At 32.9% G+C, this 14,222-nt stretch overlaps 1 pseudogene; it reads right to left on the reverse strand.

Moving 5' to 3' along the window:
* Window positions 1-321: 321 nt before the first annotated feature.
* On the reverse strand, window positions 322-457 carry LOC127558419 (uncharacterized; annotated as a pseudogene).
* Between the last annotated feature and the right edge of the window lie 13,765 nt (window positions 458-14,222).

Below are 14,222 nucleotides of genomic sequence, written 5' to 3' on the forward strand. Positions count from 1 at the left end.
GTGTATAATGATCTCCTGGTTCTGCTCATCTCACTTAGCATCAGTCCATGTAGATCTCTCCAAGCCTCTCTGTATTCATCCTGTTGGTCATTTCTTACAGAACAATAATATTCCATAACATTCATATACCACAATTTACCCAGCCATTCTCCAATTGATGGGCATCCATTCATTTTCCTGTTTCTAGCCACTACAAACAGGGTTGAGTAGCAAATGGTTTTGATGACCATTGATTTGTTACATAATTTGGGGTCTAGTATAGCTAGGTTACTTTCATTTTCATTATTTTTTTTATTAAGTCCCTTGAAAGTCTTTTTTTTAGGCCCCCAGCACCCGGTAGTCCCAGGGGGTCTCCCACCCAAGAGGGTCTCCCATCCAAGTACTAATCAGGCCCGACCCTGCTTAGCTTCCAAGATCAGACAAGAACGGGCGCATTCAGGGTGGTATGGCCATAGACAGTCCCTTGAAATCCTTGACCATTTGTTCTTTCAGATGGATTTTATTTTGTTATTATTGTAATAAATTTATTTTATCTTTAATGTACATTGCTTTATGAGAAATGTTGAGAGAGAAAAAAGGAAGCAAAAGAGAAAAGCCATGGGAGAGAGAAAAAAAAAACAGAAAAAAGAAATGAACATAGTATGTGTTAATTTGCATTAAGTCTCTTAGATCTTTTTCTAGATGCAGATGGCATTTTCTGTCCAAAATCTATTGGGATTGCTTTGGATCACTGAATCATCACACATTCTTGTTATTATTGTGTACAATGTATTCTTGGTTCTGATTGTTTCACTCAGTATCAGTTCATGTAAATCTTTCCAGGCCTTTCTAAAATCAGTTTGTTCATCATTTTTATAGAAAAACAATATTCCATTACCTTCATGTATCACTTGTTCAGCTTTTCCCCAATTGATAAGCTTCCACTTCTTTTCCAATTCTTTGCTATCACAAAAAACAGCTGTTCCAAACATTTTTGCACATGTAGGTCCTTTTCCCTTCTTTATGATTTCCTTGGGAAACAGACCCAGTGATGGCATTGCTGGGACAAAGGGTATGCATACTTTTATAGTCCTTTTGGCATGTTCCAGATTGCTCTTCAAAATGATTGGATCAGTTCCCAACTCCATCAACAATACATTAGTATCCACTTTTTCCACATCTCCTCCATTTATTATTTATTATTATCTTTTCCTGTCATTTTAGCCAATCTGAGAGGTGTGAAGTAGTACCTCAGAGTTGTTTTAATTTGTATTTCTCTAATCAATAATGATTTAGACATTTTTTCTTATAATTATAAATGGCTTTAATTTAATCATCTGAAAATTGTTCATATACTTTGATCATTTGTCAATTAGGGAATGACTAGTACTTTCATAAATTTGACACAGTTCTTTCTATATTTAGAAATGAGAGCTTTATCAGAAATACTGTCTGTAAAGATTTTTTCCCAGATCTGTACTTCTCTTTTAATTTTATTTTTGTTGGTTTTGTTTGTGCAAAACCTTTTTAATTTAATATAATCAAATTGTCCATTTTGCCTTTCATAATATTCTCTAGTTCTTCTTTGGTCATAAATTCCTCCCCAAAATCTGATAAGTAAATCATTCCTTGTTCTCCTAATCTGTTTATGGTATAATATGCCCTTTATGCCCAAATTATATATTCATCTTGACCTTATTTTGATATGATGTATAAGATGTAGGTCTATTCCAATTTTCTGGCATTGTTTTTCAGTTTTCCCAGCAACTTCTGTCAAGTAGTGAGTTCTTATTACAGAAGCTGGAGCTGGGATTTTATCAAATACTAAATTGCTATAGGCCTTTATTATTGTTTCATGTATACCTAATCTATTCCACTGGTCTACCACTCTATTTCTTAGTCAATACTAAATGGTTTTGATTACTGGTGCTTTATAATATAGTTTTAGGTTTGATATCCTTTGGTATTTTTATTCATCAATCCCCTTGATATTCTTGACCTTTTGTTCTTCCAGATGAATTTTGTCCTTATTTTTTCTAGTTGTAAAAATGATATTTTGGTATTATGATTAGATGCTTAACAAGTTCTGTCATTTTTATTATATTAGCTCAGCTTAGTCATGAACAATTGATATTTTTCCAGTTGTTTAGATCTAATTTTATTGCATGAGAAATGTTTTGTAATTGTGTTCACATAGTTCTTGGGTTTGTCTTGGCAGGTAAACCCACCAAGTATTTTGAACTTTTCAATGGAATTTTTCTTTCTTTCTCTTGCTGGTTATGCTTTGTCAGTAATTTATAGAAATGCTGATATTTGTGTGTGTGTGTGTGTGTTTTTAATATTCTGCAACTTTGCTAAAGCTGTGGATTATTTCCAGTAGATTTTTGGATGATTTTCTGTGATTCTCTAAGTATATCATTATATCATCTGCAAAGAATGATAGTTTTATTTCCTCATTGCCTATTCTAATTCTTTTAATTTCTTTTTCTTTTCTTGCTAGAATCACCATTTCTAGTATAATATTGAATAATAATAGTGATAATGGGTATCCCTGTTTTACCCCTGATCTTATTGGGAATGCATCCAGCTTCTATTCATTACAAATAATGCTTGCTGTAGGTTTTAGACAAATACTGCCTATTATTACTATATAAAGCTCCCTTGATCCCTATGCTCTCTACTGTTTTTTTGTTTTGTTTTGTTTTGCTAAGGCAATTGGGGTAAAGTGACTTAGCCAGATTCACATAGCTTGGAAGTGTTAAATGTCTGAGATCAGATTTGAATTCAGATCCTCCTGACTTTAGGACTGGTGCTCTATCCACTGTACCACCTATCTCTAGTGTTTTTATTAGAAATAGTTGCTGCCAAAGTCAAAAGCTTTTTCTGCATTTATTGAGATTATTATATGATTCATGTGGTTTTGTTATTGATGTGGTCAATTATGGTAATAGTTTTCCTGATATTGAACCAGCCCTGTTTTCCTGGCGTAAATCCTCCTTGGTCATAGTATATCAGATAGGATTTTTCCCCTAGCTCTATAAAGTAATTTCTTGGTAGTTTAATTGGTAGAATTGTCATTTTTATTATATTAGTTCAGCCTACCTATGAGCATTTGATATTCTTCCAGTTGTTTAGATCTAACTTTATTTATGTGAAAAGTGTTTTGTAATTAGGTTCATATAATTCCTTGCTTTGTCTTGGCAGTTAGACTCCCAAATATTTATATTATCTAAAGTTATTTTAAATGGGATTTCTCTTTTTATCTCTTGTTGCTGGGATTCAGTGGGAATATATAGAAATGCCAATGATTTGTGTAGGTTTATTTTATATCCTGCAATTTTCCAAAAGTTGGTTATTATTTCAAGTAATTTTTAGTTGATTCTCTGGGATTCTCTAATATGCCATCATATCATTTGCAAAGAGTGATATTTTGTTTCCTCATTACTTACTCTAATTCTAATTTTCTTATTGCTAAAGCTAACATTTCTAATACATATTGAATAACACTAGTGATAATAGGAAACCTTTACCTCAATCATACTGGAAATGCTTCTATCTTCTCCCCATTACATATAATGTTCATTGCTGATTTTAGATACATTCTACTTAGTATTTTAAGGAAAACTACTCCTATCCTCTCTGATGTTTTTAATAGGAAGGGGAATTGGATTTTTTCAAATGCTTTATCTGCTTCTACTGAAATAATTATATGATTTCTGTCATTCTGGCTATTGATATATATTGATATGCTGATAGTTTTCCTGATATTGAAGTAGCCCTGCATCCCTGGTATAAATCCCACTTGGTCATAGTTTATTGTCCTGTGATAGGTTTTTATAATCTTTTTGCTGATATTTTATTTATGACTTTTGCATCAACATTCATTAGCGAAATTGATCTATAATTTTATTTCTCTGTTTGGCCCATCCTGGTCTAGGTATCAGCATCATAACTGTGTCATAAAATGAACTTGGCAGGACAGCTTCTTTCCCTATTTTTCCAAATAGTTTAAATAATAATGGAATTTATTGTTCTTTAAATATTTGGTAGAATTTACTTGTAAATCCATCTGGCTTTGGAGATCTTTTTTTAGAGAATTCATTAATGTCTTGTTCAATTTCTTTTTTAAAAATGGGACTATTTCAGTATTTTGTTTGCTCATCTATTAATTTGAGCAATCTAATTTTTTGTAAATCTCATCCATTTCACTTAGATTATCAGATATATTGGCATACAATTGGGCAAAATAGCTTCTAATTATTGCTTTGATTTCTTCTTCTTTGGTGGTGAGTTCACCCTTTCCTTTTTTTGATAATAATGATTGCATTTTCTTCTTTCTTTTTTTCTATTTTAATTAAAGGTTTGTAAATTTTCTTGTTTTTTTTTATAAAAGCAACTTTTAACTTTCTTTATTAGTTCAATAGTTTTCTTACTTTTAATTTTATTAACCTCTCCTTTGACATTCAGAATTTCTAATTTAGTATTTAATTGGGGGTTTTCAATTTGCTATTTTTTCCTAGATTTTTTAAGTTGCATGCAATGCATTCATTCTCTTGATTTCATTGACATTCTCTTTATTTTATTCATGTAAGCATCTAGAGATATAAAATTTCCCTTAAGAACTTCCTTTACTAGGCAGCTAGGTGGTGCAGTGGATAAAGCACCAGCCCTGAAGTCAGGAGGACATGAATTCAACTCTGGTCTCAGATACTTCCTAGCTATGTGACCCTGGGCAAGTCATTTAACCCCAATTGCCTCAGTAAAAAGGCAAAAAATTCCAAAAGATTAAATTAGTTAGGGGCAGCAAGGTAGCATAGTGGCTAGAGAACCACCCTTGAAGTCAGTAGGACCTGAATTCAAATCTGATCTCAGACACTTAACACTTCCTAGCTGTGTGACCCTGGGCAAGTCATTTAACCCCTATTGCCTCAGGGGGGAAAAAAAATTTCCTTTGCTGTATCTCAAAAGTTTTGGTATGTTGTCTCATTATTGTAATGGATGAAATTATTGATTGTTTCTATGATTTGTTGTTTGGTCAACGCATTTAATATTGGATTGTTTAGTTTCAAATGAAATTTTGGTCTATATTTCCATGGTTCTTTATTACATGAAATTCTTATTGCAACCCAATCTGAAAATGATGTATTTATTATTTCTGTCTTTTTGCATTTGATTGTGAAGTTTTTATGACTTAATACATGGTCTATGTTTTAGTAGGTTCCATGAACTACTGAGTGGAAAAAAAAATATATATATATATATACCTTTCTGTCACTATTCAACTTTCTCCAGAGTTCCGTCATATCTAACTTTTCTAAAATTCTATTCAACTCCTTACTCTTTTTTTTCTGCTTAGATCTATCTAATTCTGAGAGAAGGAGATTGAAATCCCTCCAATAGTATAGGTTTGCTGTCTACTTCTTGCAACTCATTTAACTTCTTTTCTAAGAATTTGGATATCATACCATTTGGTTAATATATGTTTAGTATTGATATTTGTAAAGGGCTAAAACTCTGAAAAAGGTATGCTTAATCAGATAATTGAGCACTTAAGGGTAATTACCTATTCAATATGAGACAATGACTTTATTAGCATATGTTTGGAAAAATGGCTCTTCTCACAGTTGATGTTGGCTCAATGTTTGATATTAACATAATCTTAGGCCAGAGACTCACTTTGCAGCAGGATGAAGAGGAGAGAAGTTGGTGACTTTGGACTTGAGAATCCAGGAGCCTCTTGGCAATTTGTCTGTCTCCTTCACTTCTCCCTAAAGACAAAGGGCTTTAATTTATCCTGATTCTGGCTGATCCTGAGGCCTCCAGGAAGCTAGCCTGGACTTAACAGATATTACTTCATTATCTATGGTACCCTTTAGCAAGATATAGTTTCCTTCCTTATTTCTTTTAATTAGATCTATTTTTGCTTTTATTTAATTTGAGAGAAGGATCACTACCCCTGCTTTTTTACTTCAGCTGAAGCATTCTGCTTTAGTCTTTTAGTTTTATTCTGTATGTATCTCTCTGCTTCAAATGTTCTTGTAACCAAGGTATTGTAGGATTATGACTTTTAGTCCACTCTGCTATCTGTTTCAGTTTTATGAGATTGTTTATCCCATTCACATTTACAGTTAATATTACTAAATCTGTATTTCCCACCATCCTATTTTTCCTAGTTTATGCTTTTTTCTCTCCTTTCATCTTTTTTCTCCTCACCAGTGTTTTGCTTCTGACAAATACCACTCCAATCTGCCTTCCCTTTTTTCAGCCCCTCCCTTTTTTTATCCTTTCCCCCTTCTACTTCTGCCCTCCCTTCTATTAGCCTCCCCCTTTCTGTTCCCTTTCCCATCCTTCCCTATAGGGTGAAACAAATTTCAATACTAAATGAAGTATGTATGTTATTGTTTCTTTGACTCAAATCTAGTGAGATCAGAGTTCAAACAATTCTTACCTACCTCCATTTTTCTCATAACTATAATAGAGCTTTTGTGTCTTTTTATGTGACAAGTTACCCCATTTTATCTCTTCTCCCTTGAGAATCCCCTTTCCACTTCAATTTCTTTTTTATATCATCACGCCGAAACAACTTATAACTATACTCTCTAAGGATATCCCTTCTAACTGTCATGACAGTTCTCAAGTTATATGCATCATCTTCCTACAACATTTTAATCTTTCAAAAGTATTAGTTTTTTTTTCCTTCCATTTACCTTTTTATGCTTCTCTTGAGTCTTGTGTTTGAAGATCAAATATTCTGTTCAGCTGTTGTCTTTTCATCAGAAATGAGTGAATATTGCCTCTTTCACTGAATTTCCATCTTTTCCCCTGAAAGATAATTAATCTTTTACAATTCTAATTCTAATAATGCTTAATTTTGCAGAGTAGTTGATACTTGTTTTTAGATTAAGCTTCTTTTCCTTCTGGAATATCATCCTAGGCACTCAGATCCTTTAATGTAGAAGCCAAGTCCTAAGTAATCTTGATATAACTCCTTGATACTTGAATTGTTGTTGTTTTTATTCTTTGTAGTATTTTCTCCTTGACTTGATAATTCTGGGATTTATTTACAATATTCCTCAGATTTTTTTTTTGGGGGGGGGTCTCTTTCAGGAGATGATTAGTTCTTTCAATGACTATCTTTCCCTCTGATTCTAGAATATCAGAGCAGTTTTCCTTGATGATTTCTTGAAAGAGATTGTTCCATTATAGCTTTCAGATAGTCCAATAATTCTTGGATCATCTCTCTTGAATCTATTTTCCAGGTCAGTTGTTTTCTCAGTGAGGTATTTTACATTTACTTCTATTTTTTTTTCTTTGATATTCTTAATGTCTCATTGAGTCACTTCCATTTGTCTAATTCTAATTTTTAGTAAATTTTTTTTCAGTTAGGTTTTTTTTTAACCTCCTTTTGCTTTTGACCAATTGAACTTTTAAAAGAGTTGTTATATTTAGTAAGTTTTATTCCATTTCACCAATTCTACTTTTTAAGGAGTTGTTTTCTTTTTCCAATTCACCAAATTTATTTTTCAAGGAATTGTTTTCTTCACTGTATATATTTTTCATTTTGCCAAATTTATTTTTTAAGTCAATCCCTGTGCTTCCTTTTCTAAGCTGTTGGCTTTTCTCTCCAAACTTTCATAATTCTCCTGCAATAGCTTTCATTTCTTTTCTCATCTTTTTTTCTATCCCTTTGTTAAGATCTTTTTTGAACTTTTCCAAGAGAGTCTTTTGATGTTGAGATAAATTCATACCCTACCTTGAGGCTTCAGCTGAAGGTATTTTGCCTTATTGTTCTCTTCTGCGTTTGTGTTTTGATCTTCCCTTTCTCCATAGTATTTTTCTATAGTCTGTGTTCTTTTTGCTTTTTTGCTCATTTTACAAAGTTAATCTCTGCTCCTAGGGCACAGGGGATATTGTCCCAAGCTTCTTTTGTAGGACAGAGGCTTCTCACTGACTGCACTGTGGCCAATGGTGCTACAGATTTTTCTATTAAATTGGATAGACCTGGCCAAGTTGGCTGTTATGCTGTGATCTGGGGACTCAGAATGTACCTTCTGCATTGTGTTGGAGGTCTCACAGTTGCTCTGCTGATCCACTGACCTTCCAAACCTTCTAAACTGACAGAATAGTTAATGCTATTGTATTTTGACTAAGAGCTTCCCATTTGATATGCCACACCTGGCCTCTCTGAGCCAGGCCTCTCCAAACCCAGCAAGAAGTGGGTCCAATTGAGACAGTCCTTTCTTGAATTCCTTCTAAGATATCTTAAGGGGAAAATTTATTACACTCTGAATATTTATGGGTTCTGTCACTCCAAAATCCATTCAGAGACTTGATTTAGCATTGATTCTGAAGGAGTCAGGGTGAGCTCAAGCAGTCCTGTCTACTCTCTGCTATCTTGGCTCCACCTCTTCCCAGGGTACTTCATTATCTTCTTTGAACTAGTATGTCATTTTGGTGATTTTGAAAAAAAATATATGATTTGTGCTATTTCATTAGATGATGACTGATAGAAAATTTTAATCCTTAAAGCTTTTAAAGAATTTGCTATTGCTGGTGAGAGAATTTCTAAGTTTCCTTAAACTCTTACATCCAGTATTGGATAAGAGTTAGAGACTTGGTCTCCCTACCAAGAAGATCTAGGCCAAAATTCTACCTTTGAAAAATACTGAGAATATGGCCTTCATTTAGTCACTTGATTTCTTATATTCTGGACAACAATTTGAGGCTATAAATTGCCAACGTGGATTTGGATTAGTAGTTTCTTTATTCAGGAAGTGTGCAATACTTGTAAAATCAGAAGTGTGGTGCTTATCATTAAAATACTAACTTTACATAACTACTATTAAAATATGAGAGTAAAATCACACTATTTTCAAACTGGTATATTTAAATCTTTTCATTTTCTCCCCCAAATGACAAGCCAAATTTTTGAAAATAAATGTCAGAAATGTAATAAATTGCTTTAATTGATGGGTTAAGGAAATGACAGCTTATTGATTGGATGATTAATTTTCAAAAATCAATTGTGCACTTCAGAAAATGAAATATTAGGTTTTTATATGCATGTCTTTTAAAACATGATATTCTGGACTAAACAGATACAAATAAATACATGAGGAAAAAGAGAGAGAAACAGAGAGAGAAAGAAAAGAAAAAGACAGAGAGAAAGAAAGAGAGACAGAGAATGTCCCAAAAGTCTTAGCTTTAAAGTCAAAAACTTTAATAGTCTATTATATATATAATGTACATACATATATTGTTCTTATTATTAAAAGTTGAAGCTATGCCAAGGTTTTAGCAATATGTTGGTTTTATTTTGTATGTATAATAAGATAACAAACAAATAGATTTCTATTTTCTAGTATTTCATCAGCAGTTATCATTATAATCTATCACTGAAATAATTATTACTGAAATATGAATATGGAAAAATCATGTCATTGTTTACTACACTAACATTCTTTTAAATAAATAACAAAATCAAGTATACTTTTTAGTCATTATTTAGTCATATCTACCTCTTTGTTATGCCATTTAGATTTTTCTTGACAAAGTATTGAATTGATTTATGATTTCCCTCTTCAGATCATTTTACAAATAAGGAAACTGAGGCAAAAGTGACTTGCCCAGGGTCACAGCTAATAAATATCTGAAGCTAGATTTGAACTCACTGACAAAATTCCATAGCCTGGAAACAATATTTAGTTCATTTATTTTTCTTTGGGCAGTTAAGTGGCATAGTGTATAGAGCATTGGATTTGGAATCAGGAAGACTCATCTTCATGAGTTTATATCTGTCCTCAGACACTAGTTATGTATCCCTGAGCAAATCACTTAATCCTGTTAGTGTCAGTTTCCTCAACTATGAAATAAGGTGGAGAAGGAAATCATAAACCAAATCAGTACCTTTGTCAAGAAAACTCCAAATGAGGTCAACAAAAATCGACTATGACTCAAATGATTCAACAGCAATAATCCTCTTTTTAAAAAAGGAAAAAAAAAAACAAGATTCTTTTTCTACTCTGCATTTCTTTAAATTACAAATCTGTGGCATAGTAGCACCTTATATATAGTCTGACCTTCTCCCCTAGGGCTTAATAAAGCTATTGCAAAGAACAATGGAATAAATACTTCAGAACCATTCTCATGAATGTTAATGAAGTTTCTTTGCAGCAATTCACACAGTAAGATTAACATTACTACTTCTCTTATTGTAAACTTACCCTGGTAGTGGGTTTGCTGTCAGGACTGTGACAGCAGATGGAGAACATCTGTTGAGAAATAAATCATTTGTTAGATCCCTAATAAATAGGATAAACTGAGATAGACTAGGTTTGACTAGATTTAAACAGGGCTAATGATGCATGTTTTATGATTTACTTGGGGATTCAGGGAAAGGGGAGCAACTCTGCTTTTTAGCTTTCTAGATTTTAGCAGCACCTAGATAGTTCCTGATAGCAGTCAACACATAATGATCTTAGGACAACGCTAACTAAGACAGACAAGGCTAAGAGCAAGATGAAGAAATCCTTGTTTAGGATGTGGAATACAGAGAAGAGAACATAGTGTTTCCCTCTAAAGTAGTTAAACCAGAAAGGAAGTGAGGAGTTTCAGAACTGGGATTTTAATTGTAGGATCTTTGGAGGCAGAAACTGTATTTAACATTTTGTAATCCCCACACACACTATCATACTGTCATGCACATAGTGTAGGAGCTCAGTTTATATTTGATGGATATATAAATAAACTGAAAACTAGAACTAACCATTCCTTGGAATTTGTTGTGATGAGATCTGATTTCTATTAAAATCTACTAACTTCTCCAAAATGCTTTTTCCATGCTGAAAATTTCAACATAAATAAGCCAAATAACAAAGAGGCCTTGTATTCAGTTCAGCATGTCTCATTTGGATTTTAGCATTCTCCTCTGCTTCTTCCCCAATAATATATAAATTTTAGACTTTAAAGGGAATTGGACTTAAGATTGAGAGACTAGGTGGGAGGTATTAAAACTGAAGAAGTTTCAAAAAAGTATTGGTTCACGTAATAAGAAAGGCTTCTTTTTTAATAATCTGCTTAACCTAGTATCTCAAATAAATAATAAAGAAATATGTAGAACAAATACATCTTCTATTATTTTTGACAGGTTTCAAAAAATACCTCAATGAAGCAAGTGACACAATTTGAAGAGGTCTCAGTAATCTAAGCAGCGAGAAGGCATTTGCATTCAATTTTACAAACTGAATCAACAAATGGCTTATTCTATTTTCCATAACAGGGATGGAATGATATTTTCTGTTTATGATTATGTTTTTAGCATTTTTTTTCGATATGGCCAATGGAAGCCAATATTTCATGAGTAGTATTAGGAGCAAATTCAAAACAAATATTGTATATTTGGTCTGAAGCAGAATCTGAAACAGAAAGGGTGGTAGCTATCAAATCATGTTCCTGAATAGTAGATTGACTGGTCATAAATTCTGCAAATAAGGTTTGTTCTGCATCATACTTAAGCTGTTTTAATTGCCATAATGAACATAAATTCCTAACTTGTCACAAGCTGTTCTTAGGGGAATATTAGTTTCCCAAGAAAGATCCCAAAGATAGTTATCCAAATTTAATGTCTGAATTATCTATTAAGTTGTATTCTAAGAAAATATATGAAGTTATTTTTGTTTTAACTTAGTTGAACTGCAAGATGTCAAATTAAATTTAAGTTATGCTAGAGGATAGTATAATGTTCCTTTGGTAGGAATGAATACACTTTGTATCTGACAGTTATGATGCAAGCAATTCACATCCCAGCTTGGACATTTAGTTTCTGTATCAACTAAGTCATTTAATCCATCTGAATTCCATTTTCCCCCTCATTTGTAATATGAGGATAATAACACTTACAATATTTTCTCTCTTACCAATCACTATAGAAATGAATTATCAATCCTTTTCATCAATGGTTTCTCACCAATTTGGGTAAAGCAGAAAGGAATTTAAGAGGCAATATAGTTCAATACTCTCATTTTGCTAAAAAGGAATTAAGTGATCACAAAGTCATTTAGTGGCATAGGTGGGATTGGAATCCAGATCTTCTTGACTCTGAGTCCAACATTCTATCAGTTATGCCTGGATGACTCTCATTTCTAACTTTGCTTCAGGAAACAGCAAGGGCTTTTATTGTTTAGTTGGTTTCAGTCATATCCAATTCTTCATGACCTCATTTAGGTTTTTCTTGACAAAGATATTGGAGTGGTTTGCCATTTTTTTTCCAAATCATTTTACAGATTTGGGGAAACTGAGACAAACATGGTTAAGTGACTTGCCTAAGGTAACACTTCTAAGTAATGCCTGTGGCTGGATTTGAACTCATGAAGATTTGTGATGTATTCACTCTGCTGTGAAGACCAAGTTAGCACCGTGGATGCCTTAGAATCAGCTGGAGTCAGGATAAGCAAAAATCCTTGGTCTTTATTCTTGGTCTTTAGAGATAGAAGTGAATTGGATGGACGTAAGCTCTCCACAATCTCCCTTCTTCTCCTCTAGGGTCAAAGTGACTCTGGCTTGTCTCACTCCACCCCCTAATCCCTCTACAATTATCTGTATACACCAAAAGATTGAGCCAGCACAAAATAGTGGGAAGGGCCATTTTCCAAGCATATGCTAATACAGTATTGTCCAATTGCTAATTAGCCTTAAGTGCTCAGTTGTCTGATTCCAGTGCATCAACTCAGAGTTTCAACCCTTTACACTTTACCATCTTGTTGCCTTTAATATTAGAATATTTAGAATTAGAATTAGAATAATATTAGAATAATTCGAAATTATCTAATTCTTTATGTCTTCACTATCCCTAGCACAGTCTCTTCAACTTAGCACATGGAATGTTCCTTTATAGTGATCTTTTTTTTAAAAAATGGAAGACCTTGACTATCATAAATAAATGCTCTGCACTTACCTTAGCATGGTGCATTGTTCATAAAGATAGCTGTAAATAGTCAAATTAGACATCTTCTGGATAGATATAATAACTCCTTTGAATTATTTTAGTGCACACTACATTTGTATCCCAATTTTGTTTGTCTTCTTCCTTACATACTCTAATGTTTCCTTCTGGTTTCCTTCTGATACCATGTGTAATCTACCTCCTGACTCCATATCTTTGCACAAGCTTCCCTCATGCTTGAATATTCTCTTTTCTCACTTCTATTTTTTGGAATCTACAAGCTCAGCTTCAAGGCCTTCCCTAACTCCCTACATTGTTATTATGGTAACCTATCTTTTTAAATTACCAGAGTATATACATCATGTTAACAAGAAAAAAAGGAGAGTATGAGAGTTTATTATTACTTTTTTTTTTTTTTTAGCTCAGAGCCGAGATTGAAATTTTTTTGAAAGAGAAGAATTGCCCTCACCTATAATTAATGAATACTGTATGGCTTTGGAAATTAGCTTTTGCTGCAGACTTTGTGTCTCAGTGAATTCAATCTAAAATTCCAAAGTAAAGGAGCATTTATATGTGAAACTTATAAGTGGTAAAGCCAATTCAGCAACTAATATTTGAACCATTCTATGTTTTGTTGTGGTTGTTGTTTTCCTTTCTTTTGTTTTGTTTTTTGCTGAGGCAATTGGGGTTAAGTGACTTGCCCAGGGTCACATAGCTAGGAAGTATTAAGTGTCTGAGCTCAGATTTGAAATCGGTCCTCCCGACTTACCACCCAGCTGCCCCAATAGCAACCTTCTTTATGTACTTCTTGTGCTGCCAAAAATTAAAACAAGCAATGAGATCTCCATTCCCACAAAATATTAGAGTGGATATGTTTTCCAAGTTTAAACAATTCCAGTATTTTTTGGATTTTAATGTATATGCAAAATAAATATCTGCATTTCAAACTTCATTTAGCTGTGAAATTGAGGAGTTTCCATCTAATTTTCTATTGAAAGTGATTAATCTATAAGGTAACTTGTTAAAAGATAAATGTTAAGATAAAAATTTTAAATGATTTTTATAAATGTTTTCTAAGTAATGAATATGCTTAATTAAAACCATGTGTTTGTGAATTGATATCAGTTTTTGGCAGTACCTACAAGTGTGAAAACATTTTTAAAGATGAAATATGTAAAATATCATTACATATTATCATCAAAAGATGAACAACTGTATTTGAGTTTGATGGTATAGAACACTAATTTTGAATTTCAATTAAAAGTAATTTTATACCACTCCCCCCCACGACTAATCAATTCTT

The sequence above is a fragment of the Antechinus flavipes genome, chromosome 3 (assembly GCF_016432865.1).
Source record: "Antechinus flavipes isolate AdamAnt ecotype Samford, QLD, Australia chromosome 3, AdamAnt_v2, whole genome shotgun sequence".
Taxonomy (NCBI): Eukaryota; Metazoa; Chordata; class Mammalia; order Dasyuromorphia; family Dasyuridae; genus Antechinus; species Antechinus flavipes.